The sequence below is a fragment of the Staurois parvus genome, unplaced genomic scaffold (genome assembly GCF_062004578.1).
Source record: "Staurois parvus isolate SC_StPar_1 unplaced genomic scaffold, SC_StPar_1.0 ptg000818l, whole genome shotgun sequence".
NCBI lineage: Eukaryota > Metazoa > Chordata > Amphibia > Anura > Ranidae > Staurois > Staurois parvus.
The window spans coordinates 4,324,255-4,345,813 of record NW_028318614.1 but is presented as its reverse complement, the minus strand read 5'-3'; positions in this window follow the sequence as shown (position 1 = coordinate 4,345,813).

Sequence of the window (21,559 nt, the reverse complement as noted above, 5' to 3'; positions counted from 1 at the left end):
GGGACTTTAGATTGTACACCCCTTGAGGGTTAGGGATTGATGTGAATGTACAATATATATGTAAAGCGCTGCATAAATTGACAGCACTATATAAGTACCTGTAAAAAATGATATATAGTGATTGATGACATTTTTTCACAGAATACAGGATCCAGAATAGGACTAATGAAAACTGAAGACCCCATGTAACTTTTTAATATATTGGTGAATGAAGTAGATTTTGATTATAGATCAAAAGGTAGATTTTTATTATAAATAAATATAAACTATTTTATCTTTGTTTGTAATAAAGATTTTCTTAACACAGTGTATTTTTTAAACCTTTATTTTATGGACATCCTTACCAACTGACTAGTAGTGGAAGTGTAGCCAGTTACCTGTCTCCACAGCCTTTAAATTTCATACTTCAAAACACTATAGGATATCCAATAAGGTTCTTTATGCTTGTATTTCCAAATTTGCTCAAATACTATCAAGCTACCCACCTGCAAGCTTTGGCCTCCTGGTCCACTTTACATGTGTATAACAGATGGACTAGAGTAAGAAGTTATGGATTGCCCCAATCCATCACAACTCCCCTGTTGTGGAACAGCAACATTGACATGACTTCCTCCACTATGTATCACACCGTATCATTTACTAGAACTCTTTGTAAAAATGCCACTTTTCCCTTATGTCTGACTTTTCCTTACTGAGATCAATTCTTTTCAGTCCAAATATTCCAGATGGCCTGACCCTGGGAATGTCCTTGCCTTCGATGTCTAGGCCCTTTGTTTCACTTTGGTCATTTAGTTGACACTATGACTAGAACAATGCACTCTTTTGCAACACGCCAAGAGAAGTTTGGTCTACCAAAATAAGCATTCTATGGCTATCTACAGATCTGCTACTATGCCCAGGCGATAAATTACTAATAAACATGTTCCAAACAGAGTCTGTTTGAGACAATATGAGGGAGATTTACTAAAATTGGTGCACATACAATTGGGCACAACCAGGGGCAGACTGAAAACTCATGGGGCCCCCCGGGCAATAGGGGATCATGGGGCCCCTGTTTCCTTGCCCAAACTCAAAAAAGCCTATGAAAAAGGTACCAGGGGCATCTCATGGGGCCCCTTACTGACCCCGGGCCCTCGGGCAGTGCCCGAGTTTCCAAATGGTCAGTCCGCCCCTGGGCACAACTGTGTATAGTAACCAATCAGCTTCTAACTTTAGCTTGTTCATTTAAACATTGACAAAAAAACCCTAGAAGCTGATTTGTTACTACGCACAGCTGTACCAGATTCCCCTGTTTGTCGTGTCCCTCCCGAAAGGGCTTAATCTCCAATATTTGTGAAATTCTGAACACAATGCCCTGCAAAACCTGGTACATTATTTGGTCACAGATGAATAAAACTTCAGTCTGCACCCTTTTTTAAAGAGAATATTTATAAAGTTATTTTCCATTGGTATCATACTTCAGATATTTTCTATATCGTATCCATCTGCTAATGATAGGTGACGGCATTGTAAAAGAGACCTATGCTCCCTATCTATTGGTACTGTCAGCTCCTTAAATCCTTTTGGGAACATGTCCAGTCCCTGGTCCATCGTATTTTTGATCCCCTTCAACCACAAAAATCTCCTGGGCTTAACTCCGCCAAATGTTTCTAAAGATTCTAAAAGATATAAGATAAAAGACAAATAATCAGGGAAGGTAGATGCCTGATAGCCCTTAAATGGAAAAAGACTGAACCACCTACTCTCATAGAGCAATATTCTAGAATCAGGGATGTTGAAAACATAGAGTACCTGACTGCAAATTGGAACAACACCAATGACTGGTTTAACAAGGTCTGGGAGTTGTGACATCTCCATGAAGATCAGTTGGGCTGACCTCAACAACCCAGGTTTCTATACCCAGAGTCCTGTTTTGAGTGCATGGCAAGAGTATTTGGATGAAGCTGTATTTTACTCCTTTCTCGCCCCATTCACCCTCATCTTCGATTTTTCAGTTTCATTGTTTTTGTTTCTTTCTATATTACTCTATTTTTATGGCTATTACTGTAGTTACAGTCTCTCCCCTTACGTTTTTACACTTACAAATGGAATTGGAACCTTGTTCACTTTATTAATATGTCTATTACAGGTATAGAACTATGTGAGCTCTAGGGGTTTCTAGGAATATACAGTAGTTAATTGTTCTGGTAGTAGCATTGCTTGACTGTGTGATATGGAGTGCATGCGTGCACTTTCAAAGAAATTCTTATGCTTATGGTCCATCTGTTTACTGCATGATGTCTACCTGGGGGAATTTTCTTGACATATTGTATATTGTAAGAGATCCTTGTTTGTTCTTTTCATTGCTCACTTTTGTATTGTCTAAATTCCTATTAAAAAGACAGTTATATAAATTAAATCATACTTTAAAAATACCCTACACCTTTACTGTAAGAACCAGTAAACGTGTCTACCATGCCTATCCTTTTGTTTAAAACATCATGTTTCCTAGGAAAGAACAGGTGCATTTAAAGAGCAGCAGTACTATCAACTCAATCTTACCATCACAGTCTCTAAATACATACCTGCCCAAGTGAGCACCATCACATTCAAAATGGTGGCATGCAGTTTTGTTCTAGAAGACATACATATGAAAATTAATGGAAGGGTTGTCTACTGTAAAGACTGGATAGTTTAACAGTGATGAGGTCAGTATATGTAAACAAAATTTGATGGGAGTAAAGTTATCCTTTATAGCAGGGCTTAAAATTTTGAGTCTAGACCTAATAGCCAGGCACAAACCTTACTCTCCACCAGTTGACCCACCCAACCTTGCCCAGATCCGCCTCCAACCCCACCCCTGACCTGCCCCAACCCTGCCCTCAGCCCTGCCCCCAACCACGCGCCCTTAAAGCTTATGAAATTAAATTTTTCTTTAGAATAGAGTCTAATAGAAAGCTGGTTTACATAATCAAGTCTCATAGTGGATAAGAGGCTAGACTGAGCCTAGAACCTAATTTATGAAACCTATGTAAATGTGTAATGTGTATTCACATCATCTCTGTTATTATATTAGAAAGTCACACAACACATTTTCTGCCATTAAAGTATTAAAAGGACACAACGTGTTAATAACTGGATGTAAGGTCTATTCATAGACATAGTACAATTGTCACCGAATCCTGGCAGACTGCCAGAGGCATCCCCTGGTGACCATTTGTTGCATATACTATGTGTATGTTCATGTCACTGTTGTGTAAAGGTATGACACCATGTCTGGTGAGGACAACTTGGTATTCTAAAAAGCTTGCACTATAGTATATTAGGTTAGCTAGCAAAAAGGTGTTGCTTACATTTTCACATACTTTCTATTATCTTTGGCTAATGTGGCATATTATTTTTACCGTATTGAGTACAGACACCAAGAGAAAGCACTATGCAAGTTTTCAGGTGCTACTAAAAGCTATACAACAGGTACAATAGGGTGTTTAATAAAAGATTAAACATTATAAAAACCGTAGGAGTAGAGGATGGACCTCTAACCGCACACAACACAAAGAATGTACAAATAACCATACATAAACTGAACAAAATTTCCACAGACCGTACCCAAAAATACTTCAAGGTCCCCTGCGGCGGTGGAGAGCGGGCCTCTCCTTGTGTCCCCCGCGGCGGTGGAGAGCGGACCTCTCCTCGAGTCCCCCGTGGCGGTGGAGAGCGGACCTCTCCTCAAGTCCTCGTGGCAGTGGAAAGGGTGCCTCCTCTCAGCGGAGGAGAGTGGACCTCTCCTGCACCTGTCCCCTCAGCAGTGCTGCCAGTGTAATGGCGGTGCCGAAGAAGCCGGAAACTGGAAGTTGGAAACTTGAACTCGGCTTCACAATGAGGCTTGGAGCGCAGGTGCAGCCGCTCCATCCATCATCATCAGAATTTCTCCTCGCATTTGGCGAGCGGGCGAGCGGCTTTTTCAAGCCCTGCTTAATAGGGTTTCTCCACTCGCTTTCTTCTGCTTTATTACACACAAAAGGTGAAACAGTGTGTAGTCAGGCACGGTCTGCTTTCTCCACTGCAGGTGGCACTCGAACAGAGTGGTACTGCAGTTGGGGAGGAAGTCAAGAGAAACTCAGCTTTTTTCTGAATTAACAGGAGAGAGTTAATACTAGAAGTCCAAGTTATTTTAACAAACTGTGAAAAGTTCCAATGGCTGATCAATAGATTACCACCATATTGCTATTTTCTTGGTACTATGAGCTGCCATATAGCACTGGTATTTTCAGTTTCTAAAGTCAATTCAACTGTATGGAAATAACATTATTTGTGGTGCTGTGCATTGTAAAGTTTGTGTGTTTATTGCTTCCTGTCAACCTCTATACTCCAAGAACATCTACAATTTCTAGTTTACACTCTAGCTCTGCTATTGGATATCTGATATTGATTAAAATATTAATACTGAGGGATTATATCTTGAAAAATAAGAAATATATTAAGAGCAACTATTTTTCAAATACAAAACACTTACTATACATTTGTTGTCTGTGTCTCTAACAGTTTGCTTCTTCTTACAAGAATCCAAACACTTCCTGTCAGTATAGCTTCTTCTCCTGACGTTTAGATGGGAAAAATGGCTTCTATAATGCTTAGATGCTCCACTACTAGACAATAGCAGCCAACAAAAGCAAACAGAGACATAATTAATCCCCTGCTACTGTCTGACTGCCTGCTGTTAGCCTCTCTACTCAACTGTATAACGATGACTTATTGGTAAATCTTAAGTGGTGAGTCAGGTATCAGTATCTCAGCTGTGGCCTACTGCCAATCAGGATTCCTGGAAGTAAATACATCTTTTGACTATATATAAGGAAATATAAAATGTAAAACCATGTACTATATGTACCACTGTCCCTAGAGAAGACCATCGATTGTTTGGGTTCCCCTGCTTTGCTCCACTGATGACCTGCCCTGTACCTGGACCCAAGTAACACTGACACACCTGGAAATTGTTTAAAATGGGCTTTATTACAGGAAAGCCCTAGAAGAAAAGGTTGGATAAGGCAATTTTAATATAATATATCAAATATAGTTCACTATGTCACACACATTATCATGCTAACACCTGTTAGTTCTCCACAGTCACCTGTGAAAAAGGAAAGTCTAGAATACACTAGGTTGGCATGAGTGAATGGCATTGCCCCATTAACCAATATGTTGTTAAAGTCAGATATGGCAATGCAAGAAATTGTACCAACAGCAGTATCACAGCGTTACAGTCTACCTAGCCAATAGCCAGTGGAACAAAGTGCAGAGTCTTCCATAATTGGGGACCTATTATTATTTTTTGGGAGGTTTCACTCTCAAAGGGAGAGTATTTGTAATCCCAAAGTAAATGCAACACAGTTCCCTTTTTGCAGAACTCATTGGCAGACAGAAACAGTGGAAACAATGGCAAAAAAAACCTTCAAGGTGCTCTCATCACTTGCAAAGAACCTGAAGCTTCCCCTGGAAAAGTAGCATAGCAGCATAGTTCTGAACATCAGCAGGGCCCATCAGTCCCATACAGTGACACAGTCCTCAGTGAGCACAGTAGCCACTAACACTCTGCAGCAGAAGCACACTTCAAGAACACTTGAGGCTCTCTGGCACACTCACCTGGACATAATTAATTGCTCAGAATATGGTTCAGATACAGTAGCTCATTTCTGGACTCTCAGAATTTCCTCCCCTGAGCCTCCTCTCCAGACTCCTGGCAACACAGCAATGCAGCAACTCTAGAGCCCTTGTCCAGTCCTTAGTCACCTGAAACCTTGACTTCCAGGCCCCCGGCACAAAAAAGTCCCCTGCCACACATCTTGAGGCTCCCCCCACAACTCTCCAGGGTCACACTATTCTGTCTGTAGAGTATTGGGACTTAGCAAACTGCCAGCCAATCAGATTCTGTCTTACCCTGGTGGCCATTAGACTCCTCCCTTGTACCTTTGCTATGGGTAGACACTCTTCTTCAGCTACAATAGTAGCCATTAACAGCCCTGGGCTACCTTAGAGAGTCCTCCAAAGTCCTTCCTCGCTGTGCTGGCTATAATGTAAAGGGAGCATTGAGCTGCGGTAGAAACATTCTGTTAGACAGTTTAAGGGATCTTGGCTCAGCGCTAAATACATGGTAGTAGATTTTTCTCTGGGATGCTGTTGAAATACTTCTGCATAAAAAAAACAGTCAAGCAGGCCAAGAATAGGACAAAAAAATAGGCCACAGCATTTTAGAATGAGCAGACCCAAGCCCAGGGGGCCTTACCTTGGAGCCCATGATGGAACACCAGAGTCTGGTTGCAAGTGTGACCTTTGTGATCCTGGTAGTTCTACCACTGGTGTCACTTGATTTTTTTATTTTTTAAATTATTTTTACTATTTAATTGTATTTATTCATTGATTTTCCAATAATATTTTACATTTTATGTTACAATTTTTTTCAGGACCCCAATTGAGGGGCTTTAGTGAGATATCAGGGATCAAAACAGACCCCTGACCCCTGACCCCTGACCCCTTTGAAACAGAGAAAGGAGACTGAGGACACAAATTGAATGGACAGGAAAAGCTATGTATAGAACTTCCTGTTAATTTATAAACGGAAGTATAGTAGGCACATTTTACTATGCCTCGGTTATGAATGGACAAAGTTGGTGATCGGTACCAATTCCTTACTGCTCATTCAGATAGGAAAGGGGTAAATTACATTTGTACTGGCCCCTTCCCTGATCTCCATCCTGACAGCTCCCTTGCAGCATCCAGTGGGAGAAGGGAACCCGGCAGAGCTGTGGGGGAGGAGGGGGGCAAGAAGAGAGCACAGTGGTACCAAGAGAAAGGACATGGGGCAGCAGAAAGAAATGGATAGGCGGGGTGGTGGGGCAACATATAGAGGTCCCCATCCATCCATTTCTCTCCTGCAGCCACTGAATACCTGCAGGAGGGAGAGGCGGAGAATGTATTCAGCAGTGTATAAAAAGAAAAGAAACTAACTGATGCTGCACTACTCAATAAATGCAAAGTAACCAACCAGCACAGTGTAAATTATAAGGCAAAACAAAATTTGTGACAAATTATGGTGATAAATAATAGGTGAGTAAAAATTATTGTAAGCAGATAGCATGGATCACTCAATGAATATACAGAAAAAATAATAACTAAACCCGTACAGTGTGCATAAAAGTGACAGTATACAAGCAAAGTACAGAGCAAATCAATAAACACATACATGACCAAAAAAAGTGATCAATAATAAATGAACAAATTATAGTGAAGGAGTAACATGTATCATATAAATATAAAGTGAACAAATGAATGTGAGAATGCAACAATAGAGTCTCAATAAATCTCTGTATCTTCAGCAAAAACGTGAAACATCCAGTGATCCCTGCAAAAACCAATCCTCCTCCAGCTATCATGCGCGCTAACCTCCAGGCTGCAACCCACAAGGGGTCATGAAACTTTATATGCACTCAACCAAAGATATCCTTGTATATCCCCTCAATACTTGTCAGGGCAATCCTCTATGGTGGAGATGGTGAGCACTCATAAGCATGCCAGCAGTAATGGCTCAGATATCCCCTCACGGATATAGCCAAACAATTTCCTCTCCAATGACCCACACATGGAAAATTAAATCAAAAACTTCCCATAGTGTAGTAAGCAAAAACATTTATTGAATAAAAGAAACAGAGTGACTACTCACATTAAAAAACAGGGTCCACAGATCCACACAGGCAAATAAAACTGCAATAGCAGAGAGGTGTATCACACTGAGGTGGTCCAAGATGGTGGCTGCCATCTGTACCGGAAATTACGTCATCACCCTTCCATCCTACGGTTTACATCACCAATCACATGACTTCCTCAGGGTTCTGTGTAGGTTGGTTTAATTTGTATTTATTGAGTAGTACAACATCAGTTAGTTTCATATCTCTTTATACACTATTGGGAGTATAGTTAGGTTTTTTCAGCCACTCGCAGGGTTTTTAGGGCTATTTGCAGCTCAGGAGGTTTTCTTTATTGATTCTAGATATTCAGCAGTGGCATGAGGGAAATGGATTCCTTTATATGTAGCCCCACTGCCCCTCCTATTCAAGCAGCCCCTGCCCACTGGGCAAATGCCCAGTGTGCCCTATGGCTAGTCCGAGCCTGCTGTCAGGCATTTTTGCAGTTTAAACTGTTTAGTAGGTGGCAAAAGTACATAAGGAGAGATAAACGTCAGTGAAAACCAACAGTATATTCAGAAATGTAAGCTGAAGTTGGAGCCTCTTTATTGATTTGTTAATGTAAAGGATGTCTTCACTGACCAGTAGGGAGGCTAACTTTATGGAAAAAGTCAAGATCTGCATATATTATCAGTTGGGTCTGGATGTTTTTATATGGGGATTTTGCTGAAGGTAACCACCTTAGTTTGAGTTTCCCTGGTTTGTGGCAGGTTTATTTTAAAGCTAAACTTCAGGCAGATATAAAAAAAATCATTAGAGAATGCAGTACAGTACTTATATATATTTAAATTGAATTGGTATAAATACCTGAATGTAGACATGTGCACGCTGGGAATTGTTGTTTCATTGTTCATTGAAGAATTTTTTTTCATCATACTCGTTATGTTGAACTAATTCATTTTCGGGATTTGTTTCGTACCATCGGCATTCATTTTGCATGTTCTTTGGTCCGGGTGGATTCAAAAAAATGAGCAGTTTTTTTTGGACAATTGCAATATATTTCAGGTGGATTCACTATTTGTATATTAAAACTATTTGGAAGGATTCGATAGTTTCAGACGCAGTGGCAGCCCCAAATTTTTCAAACCTAAGAATTGCATTAGACTGTGGAACTGAATTGACTGACTGTGACAATTACAAATTCAATTTAAATCACAAATTTACTGCAATCCTAGTTATCAAACAAATCTGAAAATTTAATTCCTTTCCCTATTGGCTGAACTACTATTGCATCATGTGACATTGTCTGAATGGAACAAATGCATTCGTTAATTTCTTTATAACTTTTCATTGTCATTCGGTACTGTGTCCATACGTAGATTATTATACATACGAATCTCCAAAATCAAATTTTCATCTGAAAATGATTTGTTATGAAATGAAATGCACGTGTCTACCTGAATGTGACTTGATGTCACGTACCTGATGGGAGACTGAATTGACGAGCTTGGCCTCACTTGTGTCACTAGCCCTGACCCCGCTGAAGTTGGAACAAAGGGAGTCTAGGGACCAGGGGGACAAGAGTGCCAGTGGTTGTTGCTTGCGGCTTTTGCAGGTGATGACCTTCGTAGGCAGAGTATCCTCTGATTTGGGCACCATAGAAATAGGCCAGGTAGGTTTTGTGGATTTCCAGATGTGCAGCAGAGCAAGGTAGGTAGCCAGGACACAGGACTGGAGCAGAGTCAAGGATAGCCATGGTCATAAACAGGTGGGCAGCGCGGTACAGAATCAGAAGGAGAAGCCAAAGTCAGGAGCACAGCCGAAGTCAGGAACCAGGAGCAGGAGAGTAATCGGAGTTGGGTCAGGAACAAGCTGGGTCAGCAACAAAGGAATCGTACGGAACTAGCAGGACATGGGGAGAGCTGAAGATCAGTCAGCACTGAACCTAAGCAGAGGCACTCCTTAAATGGGCCGTCTGGCGCCAATCTTCGCCGTGTGTGTGCACGATCGCGCATTCCTGCGTGCAACCAGCAATTCTCCTGCGGGAATGCCTGTGTGCATGCGCGTTCCCGATCGCGATTATCCTTGCCGAAAATCCCTTACACTTGATTATAGCCTTTATTAATCTCGTATACAACAGTACACTGGAAGAGGCAAGAGCAGTTGTCACGATATAAGGTCAGGTTCAGAGACCAGTTGCTACAGCAGTTGTAAGGCTTACCTGAAACCAGCAGGATTGGTACACCAGCGGATCCCCCTGGGAATGACGCAGGCTCACCTGAGGTGCGGGGTCTAAGCAACCACCGGTCTTCCCCAGAGCTCCTAATGGTGGAGATGGATTTGGCTGCGTGTGAATGCCAGGTCGCAGATCTCAGGATCACCCCACCAGGGAATGAGTAGGCTGGAAACCAAAATCGGATCAAACAGTTCAGGGATCAAACAGAAGCGGAGTCAGTCACAAGCCAAGGGTTGGTCACCAATGGTAGTAGATAGAATGAGGCAGAATCGTAGTCAGTAGCAAGCCAAAGGTCGGTAACGTAGATGAAGACAGCAGCAGGAACAGTAAGCGGGATATTGGCTGGTAAGGCACAATAATCTGGCAAGGAGGAAGTGCATGGACATGGCTTTTATAAGGAAGTTCATGGGAGGAGCAAGGAGTTCAAGGTTCAAGAGAAATCAAGGCACAAGTCAGGATTATCCAAGAATTGTCAAGGGAGCTGTCCAGCATTCCAGATAGCTCAGTGAGAAGAGACATTGTCTCCCACTGCAGAAGGACCAGGTTTGATCCCAGGCTCTAACAGCAGTACTTTGTGCCAATGCAGTTGCCCTGCATTCACATGTGCTGACAAGAAACAGGTTGATAGGAGGAGAAGGCAGCACAATTACCTTATCGGTCTTCTGCTGCTCCTTGATTGTGGAGGGTATGGAGGTGAACTACTGTAGCTGTTTTGCTTAACTGCAGCAGACACAAGTCAGGTCACCAGAGCAGCTGTGTTGTCTGGCCAGTGGCTGTAAATCTCAGATCTGGATAGTTAGAAATTCAAATCCCTTGACAGGTTAGACATCTCCTGTACATGTATTTCAACTGTGTACTGAGCCATGAGTTCAACTTTAAAAATATCAGTGAGATTATATCTTCTATAGTACAACATTTTTCATTTTTTTGCATACACGTATGCTTTTAAAATTGTTTAAACCATGAACATTTCCTAGCAAATGTTTTGGACTGAATGGGAAAGCATTTGAAAAGTATGAGTAAATATCACTGAAAGCCAGAAGGAATGACATGCTTGGCTCTGCATTGATAATTACAAGCCTTGCCGGGACCGCTAGCCATAACCCATCTGTCAGTTTACATTGCCTTCTTTCTTCGATGCAACAGCCTCTTATTTTTAGTGCCACTCTGTTTGGAATATTCAGAATACAAACATCTAAATTCAGGCATGGTCTCTTCTCTAACCATGTGTTTCCTTGAATTCTCCCACGCAAAGTGTGAGGATCGTACATTAAAGAGCAATTTTACTGGTTTTACTGCAAATATGCCTTTTTATGGAGAATCATCCAAGAGTAGGGGCTAAAACAAATGAATGCTACTCTCAAAATGCATCTCTCATGGTGTATTTATTTAACTAATTCTTTTTACTCAGCATTTTAAAGCATAGATGGTACAAAGGAAATTTGCTTTCCATTGTCACAATAGCCAAAAGGCGGCCGGCAAAATGTACTGGATTTTTTTGCAAAATGTTTGGTCTTTTTTTGATAATTTAGCAAAAAATAAAAACCCCAGCGGTGCTTAAATACCACCAAAAGAAAGCTCTGGTTGTGTGAAGAAAATGATAAAATTTTAGTTTGGGTACAATGTTGTATGACTGCGCAATTGTCATTCAAAGTGTGAGAGCGCTGAAAACTGAAAACTGGCCTGGGCAGGAAGGTGTAAAATTGCCCGGTATTCAAATAACCCCAATGTACTTTTGACATTACCAACAACAGTCCTTCCTATAAGAAATAAGTAAGCTCATTTACATAAATGTACTTGTGGAAGAAACAGATTTAACCATAATACTTCCTCTGCCTGTTGTAATTGTTAGTGGTGAAGATGGGACACAGCATGATTCTCAGTGACCTCCAGGCGTTTCAATGCTTCCTTTGCACCAAACCGAATGTAAATGCAATATTTTACCTTAATAAACAGTATTCTTTTACTAGGTTGCACTATGAAGTTTCTTCTGTTCTAACTCTTCATATACCATTGCGGAGAGTGGTTTGGAGTATTATACCAGCTCCTGGGGAGCTTGCAGCTGTCCATCCATTCCCTTTGGAATCGGTAGTGAGAGTGTCAGTGTGGAGTTGGGATATTATCTGCCTATTGGATCTCTATAGCTTCGGTAAGAGGCTTGGCAGTTTTTTGTGAAGAGCGCCATTGAGCACTACAGCACTTTTTGGAAAATATATTCAGCACGCAGCACTTTTTCTTCACAATGGATTGGGGACTTTATATACCATTGTTTATTCATCTGTGCAACGTTTATTGATTTATATGATATATTATGGTGATTTTTTGTATTATCATACACACATTCATTGAAAACACAGTCATTTTAGTATTGATATTATTGGGGTTTTAAGTGAACAGCACACTTTTTGTATAATTAATACATCCACTATAAATATAAACCTTTTCTTATCCAATACCCTATATCAAATTCACATTCAAAAGTGTCCCAAATGTCCTCAATCACAATATACTCCCAAAAAAAATCAATAAATTAAAATAAAATAAAATAAATTTCAGTCTCCATATAATAATTATATTTTATTTTGGAGGAAGATAAGACTTTATTATATGGAGACTGAAATTTATTTTATTTTAATTTATTAAATTTTTTGGGGGAGTATATTGTGATTGAGGACATTTGGGACACTTTTGAATGGGTATTTGATATAGGGTATTGGATAAGAAAAGGTTTATATTTATATTTATGTCTCCTTTCAAGGGTAAAAGTGATTGACTTTTCTTTGAGCCTATTCTATTACGCCTATATGAGCTCATTGGACATCCCATTACAAAACAATGGGCATTATGATGGACTCAACCTCTCCTTGACCTCTTTGCAACTCTAATTGCCCCCAGTCTTTCAAGAAGGCTTTTGAAAGGTTTTGAAGATTTTCTGTTGGGATTTGTGGCCATACAGCTAAATAAGCATTTGTGATGCCATGGATGTGGCATTGGACAAAAAAGCCTATGTCAGGAGTAGAGATGAGCGAATCGAACCAGGCGAACCGGAATTCGATACGAATTTCAGGAAAAATTCGATTTGCGTCGAATCCGAATATTTGCCTATTTGTTTGCCATAAATGGATCCATTTATGGAAACAAATAGATACAATGTTTCAACCGCTGTATGGAGTGAATGTCCCAGAACTGTCAGAAATAGACTATTTCTGACAGTTCTGGGACATTCCCTCCATACAGCGGTTGAAACCGCTGTATGGAGTGAATGTCCCACAACTGTCAGAAATAGACTATTTCTGACAGTTCTGGGACATTCCCTCCATACAGCGGTTGAAACATTGTATCTATTTGTTTCCATAAATGGATCCATTTATGGAAACAAATAGATACAATGTTTCAACCGCTGTATGGAGTGAATGTCCCAGAACTGTCAGAAATAGACTATTTATGACAGTTCTGGGACATTCCCTCCATACAGCGGTTGAAACCGCTGTATGGAGTGAATGTCCCACAACTGTCAGAAATAGACTATTTCTGACAGTTCTGGGACATTCCCTCCATACAGCGGTTGAAACCGCTGTATGGAGTGAATGTCCCACAACTGTCAGAAATAGACTATTTATGACAGTTCTGGGACATTCCCTCCATACAGCGGTTGAAACCGCTGTATGGAGGGAATGTCCCACAACTGTCAGAAATAGACTATTTCTGACAGTTCTGGGACATTCACTCCATGCATGTCCCAGAACTGTCAGAAATAGACTATTTCTGACAGTTCTGGGACATTCCCTCCATACAGCGGTTGAAACCGCTGTATGGAGTGAATGTCACAGAACTGTCAGAAATAGACAGAAACTGTCACAGAACTGTCCTTCTTCTGATCCTTCTCCTTCTTCTCATCCTTCTTCTCATCCTTCTTCTCATCCTTCTCCTTCTTCTCATCCTTCTCCTTCTTCTCATCCTTCTCCTTCTTCTCATCCTTCTCCTTCTTCTCATCCTTCTTCTCAGCGAATCGAACCAGGCGAACCGGAATTCGATACGAATTTCAGGAAAAATTCGATTTGCGTCGAATCCGAATATTTGCCTATTTGTTTGCCATAAATGGATCCATTTATGGAAACAAATAGATACAATGTTTCAACCGCTGTATGGAGTGAATGTCCCAGAACTGTCAGAAATAGACTATTTCTGACAGTTCTGGGACATTCCCTCCATACAGCGGTTGAAACCGCTGTATGGAGTGAATGTCCCACAACTGTCAGAAATAGACTATTTCTGACAGTTCTGGGACATTCCCTCCATACAGCGGTTGAAACATTGTATCTATTTGTTTCCATAAATGGATCCATTTATGGAAACAAATAGATACAATGTTTCAACCGCTGTATGGAGTGAATGTCCCAGAACTGTCAGAAATAGACTATTTATGACAGTTCTGGGACATTCCCTCCATACAGCGGTTGAAACCGCTGTATGGAGTGAATGTCCCACAACTGTCAGAAATAGACTATTTCTGACAGTTCTGGGACATTCCCTCCATACAGCGGTTGAAACCGCTGTATGGAGTGAATGTCCCACAACTGTCAGAAATAGACTATTTATGACAGTTCTGGGACATTCCCTCCATACAGCGGTTGAAACCGCTGTATGGAGGGAATGTCCCACAACTGTCAGAAATAGACTATTTCTGACAGTTCTGGGACATTCACTCCATGCATGTCCCAGAACTGTCAGAAATAGACTATTTCTGACAGTTCTGGGACATTCCCTCCATACAGCGGTTGAAACCGCTGTATGGAGTGAATGTCACAGAACTGTCAGAAATAGACAGAAACTGTCACAGAACTGTCCTTCTTCTGATCCTTCTCCTTCTTCTCATCCTTCTTCTCATCCTTCTTCTCATCCTTCTCCTTCTTCTCATCCTTCTCCTTCTTCTCATCCTTCTCCTTCTTCTCATCCTTCTCCTTCTTCTCATCCTTCTTCTCATCCTTCTCCTTCTTCTCATCCTTCTTCTCATCCTTCTCCTTCTCCTCCTTCTCCTTCTCCTTCTTCTCATCCTTCTTCTCATCCTTCTTCTCATCCTTCTCCTTCTTCTCATCCTTCTCCTTCTTCTCATCCTTCTCCTTCTCCTTCTTCTCATCCTTCTCCTTCTCCTTCTTCTCATCCTTCTCCTTCTTCTCATCCTTCTCCTTCTCCTTCTTCTCATCCTTCTCCTTCTCCTTCTCCTTCCTCATCTCCAAGGGCATTTAAATTAAAGGTACAGTGTTCTGCACTAATTTAAAGGCTCTCTGAAGCCTAGAAACCCTTTTTATAAGTTAACTTTGTAGCGAATTAATTCGCATCGAATCGAATTTCTTCCTGGAATTCGCCGAATCAGCCGAATCGAATTTTTGAAAAATTCGCTCATCTCTAGTCAGGAGGATCAAGTGTATAGTCATCAAAACAGAATAGGTTCAACTGCACAAATTCCCCACTTTCACAATGTAGAGAGCTGCAGACACTTTAAGAGGGCATCCTCCCTTAGTAAATTGTAAATAACAATTAAATGTTGCGCTAAGTATGAAAAAAAAAAAATGTCATTAAAAATGCATTATTTGTGTGAACAACTATACATACACAGTACAACGTGCAAATTAATGCCTATAAGTGATATCATCTACGATCCATATAACAAACAATACAATGTTCAAATACTTTCACAAACAATAAGAACATGCATTTTTTGAATGCAATATTAATAGTGTTGATCTTCTTTTCATCCAAAAAAATCACCAGTGTAAACAGACCACCACCATATGTGTAAAATGAAGGCTTACCAGATGAGAAGACCTCTTATTATATGGGGTCTAATAAGGCTCCATACAGAGGTAACTCCATCTGAACCTCTATGTTGTAAATGGGACCCAGATTCCACTTAGATCAGTAAGCCATTCTCATAGCAGAGCCAAGACAGTGTCATGTAAAATAACACATGCCTCTCATAGTGCAGTAAAAACTATTGTGCCTTTATTGCGCAAGTAAAATTCTACTTACAAAACACAGCAGGTGTCACAAGTTACCCTGCAGTTTCTTGTTTGTGTATTCTCACCTCCTTGCTGCAGTGCTGTTCCTGAACCCTTTCACATGTATGGTTTGTCTGTGCTCACCTATGGGCGTCGTCTGCTGTTCTGTGGGTTTTATTTCCTTCCCTTCCATCACTTCCTGGCCCTCCTCCTTGTTTGCCTGCCTATATAAGACATGTTCAGTCTAGGTCACTTTGCCTGAGCAACTTCCTAGTTGCCTGAGCTCCTGTATGTTGCTAACTCCTGTTTCCTGCATTTGACTACTCGTGTACGGACCCCGGCTTCATTTTCAGACTGTGCTTGTTTTCCGCCCGTCCTGACCTTGGCTAGTCTATCGGATTTCTGTTTGTCTCCCTCCATTGTACTCTACTCCCACAAGTGGTCTACACATCCTCAGCTGGATGTACCTGGGGGCCGCAACCTGGTCCCAGCTTGCTGCAAGTCCATCCCCACCATCAGAGGCTCTGGTGAAGAAGCAGGGCGGGACTTAGACTCTGCGCCCGGGGGAACCTCAAGTTGACTATCTACAAGGGCTCACTACCACAGGTGCTTGACATAAGGAACAACAGCATTCAAATACAGCTTCCAAAATGGGGGACAGCACGATGACATCAGAGGGAGGCTCCACCCAACTTGTTTCATTAACAGACGTCTTCCATTGGCTAGGGAACTGCCCTCTGTCATCGCACATAAATAGAGAAAAACCAAACCTCGATTTGGAAGAGAGCCAATTTCAACCATATATAGGAACAGGAAACAAACGTATATCTCAGACCAAGCCTTGATTTGAAGTAGAGTCCATTATAGCCACATACACGGGACTGAGGGAAATACTTGCATCTAGAACCACAGGTAATGATGATGATAGTGAGCTGGAATCAACCAAGCTTCACTCCTAAACCTATATTATAAACTTTGCGGTTCACATCTACTATGATACAAAATATTCAACAGAATATAGGCAAATCCCTAAAAAGGGAATTCAAATAAAAAAATAAATCTAATTAGTTGATAACACATTGAAGTGAATAAACATATTCCAAATAGGTTATAAAAAATATGCTTGAAGTGATTGTAGCCGTATTAGTGCACTTACGACAGAAACAATTGAGTACATTTGGACCTTGAGATTAGGGAATTTAAGGATAAACTAACTCTGTATATGGGAGATAAAGAATACATGGAATGTTTTACCAATTTGAGCAAAGTTTTAGAAAAAGAGGTGACTGAACAAAAAAATAAGAAAAGAAAGAAATACAATAGAGATATTACTGATTATCAGACAGGAATAATGTTTACACGACAAAACAAGGTTGAACACAGGATGGAGAAATGATGGAGAATGATGCAGGAAAGGGGCGTATTATGCCAGAAGGTGGGGAGAACCAGCCTGGGTATTTTTCTCCCAAGAAATCTCAACTCCCCTCATTTCAGATCCCTATCAAAAGGAAAAATCCTTGGGATTATGTGGACTCTATTGGTAGAAGACCTTACATGTCAACCCCTAGAGACTCTTATAGAGTTTATCAAGTGTCCGAAGATAAGAGATCTTATAGGTCCCCCCCAGAGAATATCATCATTCTAGAGGCTGAGGTGGTTACTATCCACCAATGTCCCCTAACTTACATTCAAGGGATAGGAGTGGATATATGTATTACCATAGGGATGAAAATTATGTCAATATAATATACCCACTGGCAATAGATTCGAGGTCCTTAGGGAACCCCGTTTTGATAATTTTCAACATAATCCTTGCCACCAGACCCATGGTGGAAGGGGTTCATATCAATATTCCCCAAGAGTAGGGGGTCATGATAGGAATTATTCTGCCCATGGGATACCATATCCATGACCTAATAGAAATCCCAGTCAAAGGGAATATACTTACATGCAACCTCCACATAGAACTCAATCAGTGGATTTTTACCCGGTCAATCAAGGCACAAAAAGGCAGACAGAATGAGAAGAGGTAACAGAGGGGGAAGGAAACAACATCCCAAAAAAACAGTAAGTCTAAATGGGAAAGGGGTGTATAATCTAAGCTCTAAGCAAGTAATAGAATCTGAAAGTTCAATTCTTGGTAAATTACTTAATTATGTTCCCCCTAAATGCCTGGATAGATTTCAGACCTTTATTGATGTACATAAGTATATACGTAAATTGAACATTAAGAGATATTTTATCAAAAATAATTATATTTCCAAGTTTATATACAAGTCCAATATTTACCAATACCCAACACTTGGGCTTGATCATCTCAAGGTTACTAAACCGGTGGATAAAGGCAGGGGGGGATCATTGTTCTTGATAAAAGTTCATATAACAAGGAAATGGGCAGAGTTTTAGCAGAAAAAGATACATACATGTTACTGAAAAAGAATCCAGTGGGTGGTTATAAAAAAGAGTTGGAAAAATTATTGATAGGAAATATGCACAGGGTATTGTCAATAAAAAAGAAAATAGTTTTTTTATTCCATTGGCACCACAAACTCTGGCCTGGTCAATTTGTTTATGGCTAGGTGGGAAAAAGTTGTTGTCGGTGTCACACGTGCTCCACATTTAGTGCTGTGGGCTAGGTACATCGATGACATCCTCCTTCTATGAGAGGGTACGCTAGAGTCATTACAGACCTTTATGTTTTCTTTGAACCTTAGTGAGAGAGGCATTCAATTAGAATATGAGGCTAGTCAAACTGAAATTCATTTTGTGGATTTGAGGATTTCTAGAAGTGATGAAGGTTTCACTACCTCGACATTTTTTAAACCCACTGATCGTACCACCTATAACCCTACAGATAGCTGCCACTGTAAACCGTGGTTAACATTGATTCCGCGTAGTCAATTTTTACGTATCAGGAGAAACTGATTTGTGTCAACATTGATGATTATCACTCACAGGCATTGATGTTGAGAAACAGATTTTTAGAGAAAGGTTATAGCTCTGTTAGTCTTGATGTTGAATTAGATTTAGTGCAAGGGTTGGATAGAAGGGAACTTCTTTTGGAAAGACCGAGAAAAGATAAGGATACTAGTCTTTTTTCTTGCCCATTTGTTTCTTCATATTCAGTTCAACGCTATTCCATTAGAAGAATTCTGAAGAAACATTGGCACATTTTGTGCAATGATGGAATATTGGGACGTATTTTACCCCCCAAACCACAAGTTATATTTCGTGGTATTCCACCATTGCAGAATACAATTGCTCCCAATGTATATGATCCCCCCTGTCTTACTACCTTTTTTCAGAATTTGAAGGGTTTTTATAAATGTAAAAAGTGTACAGTATGTCAAATTGATATTTCCAAGATGGCGGCTTGTAAACTTCTGGTTTAGCTGCTTGATGTCATCAGCCCACCCTACACATTACGCCAAGTCACGTGACTTCCTCAGGAGTTAGCCATTGGATGTACAGGCACCTATATATACCATTCTGATGCTTAAGAGACTAATCAACCTCCTATCGGGTGCCATTTTGTTGTAGCCCGCCTGTCCCTTCTCCAGCAGCCATTTTCCCTTGGTCTGACTTCAATGCCAGCACAATTGCAACACTGCTGTGCAGTAGATCAGATCTCCCTCCTCCAGCGGCCATTTTCCTTTGGTCTGGCTACAATAAAGGCACAATTTCTGCACTGCGGTGTAGTTAAATCAGATGTCACTGGAAGGGCAATTATATGAATACAATGGCCAAATTTCAGTAGTATTAACCCACTGGTCTATGATATCTTGGGGTTTACCAGCCAAACACTTCAATGCTATTCTGTTTTTTTTTAATTACTGTTCATAGCACATAACAAAAATCCTCCATACAACATCCATTATAAAACAAGATTAAACCCACAATATATACTATAATAAAATAGAAATGTGCCATAAAGTGCATCATCATTAAAAATTTTGCATCATGCACCCACTGATTGATCAAAATGCTACCAAATATCAAATTACTACCCTTAATACATGAATAGTGCCCCAATGCTGCATTGATTATATGACGATAATCAGTTTATTATGCTCCCGATGTATAGTGTGTAATATATTGCTAAACATAATGTAAAAACTGTCAGCATAAACTCATGCATTGCACAAATGCACAAATACTACCAAATGTCTCAATCTCATCCTAGTGTTAATAAAGGTTAGCCAATCCGGTATAGATAATAATAAAATGCCCAATTATTACTCCTCCGTAATATTCGTATATACTTCTAACACTATATCGTTTTATGCTTAACTCAAAAAAGACAATAAAGTGACCACATGCTTCTCCTATATTTAAAAGATTTTCTATAAAACAATTAATGTCGAAATCGACATTTAACCCTTGCGCAGCCAAAGTTTGTAGCTGGAAAATCCACTAGGATTCTTTTTGGCTCAGGGATATGATTTTATTACTCTTCCTCCAGTGAGCTTTATATTTTTCAATACCCCAAAATTTTAATCCAGATGGATCACTATTGTAATGTGATAAAAAATGTTTAGGGAGATTGTACTTGATCTTACTTCCTTTTTTGATGTTCCTTATGTGCTCTTGTATCCTAATAGCCAGCGTTCTTTTTGTTCTACCTATGTATTGCAAGCTGCATTTGCATTCTATACAATACACCACCCCCTCTGTTTTGCAAGTTATACAGTCTTGAATAGCATACTGTACTCACATACTGTGAGATATAAAGGTTTTCCTTCTTTTCAAGTTGTTTTTTATGCTTTTGCATCCAAAGCATCTGCCACAAGCAAAAAAGCCTTTTTCGTCAAAGAAAGACAAAATACTATTAGATTGAAGTGGATCCACAATATTCCTCACCAATTTATCTTTCAGCTTGGGTGCTTTTTTATGAATACATTTAGGATTAGTGGGTAATACATTATTCAACCATTTATCCAGAGTCAAAATGCCCCAATATTTCCTTATGATGTGTTCCACATTCTTATAATGGTAGTTATAGTTCAAAATTATTGCTGCAGACCAGTGGGTTAATACTACTGAAAATTGGCCATTGTATTTATATAATTGCCCTTCTAGTGACATCTGATTTAACTACACTGCAGTGTAGAAAATGTGCCATCATTGTAGCCAGATCAAGGGAAAATGGACGCTGGAGGAGGGACAGGCGGGGCTACAACAAAATGGCTCCCAATAGGAGATCGTTTAGTCTATTAAGGATCAGATTGGTATATATAGGCGGCTGTATGTCCAATGGCTAACTCCTGAGGAAGTCACACGACGTGACGTGAGGGTGGGTTGATGACGTCAAGCCGCTAAACCGGAAGTTTACGAGCCGCCATCTTTAACTGGAATTATCTAGCTATCTTTATACATGTAAACACTAATTAGACACCCATACGTGCCAGGATTGCCTATATGGAGTGTAACATGCTCATATGCCTGATGAGTTTCAAGACTTGCTCTTCCTCAAGGGCAATCCAAAGGACCTTCATATTAAAATATATGAAGATGAAAAAAGAGGACCAGTCTATAAATCCAAACATTCAAAAGAACCCATGTAGGGACTAGACACATCAAACTGCTTATAACATACAGATGGGCTGCACAAAACACAGAATATATGTGAAGATATGGCCTGTGATAAAATATTTAAAAAAACATTG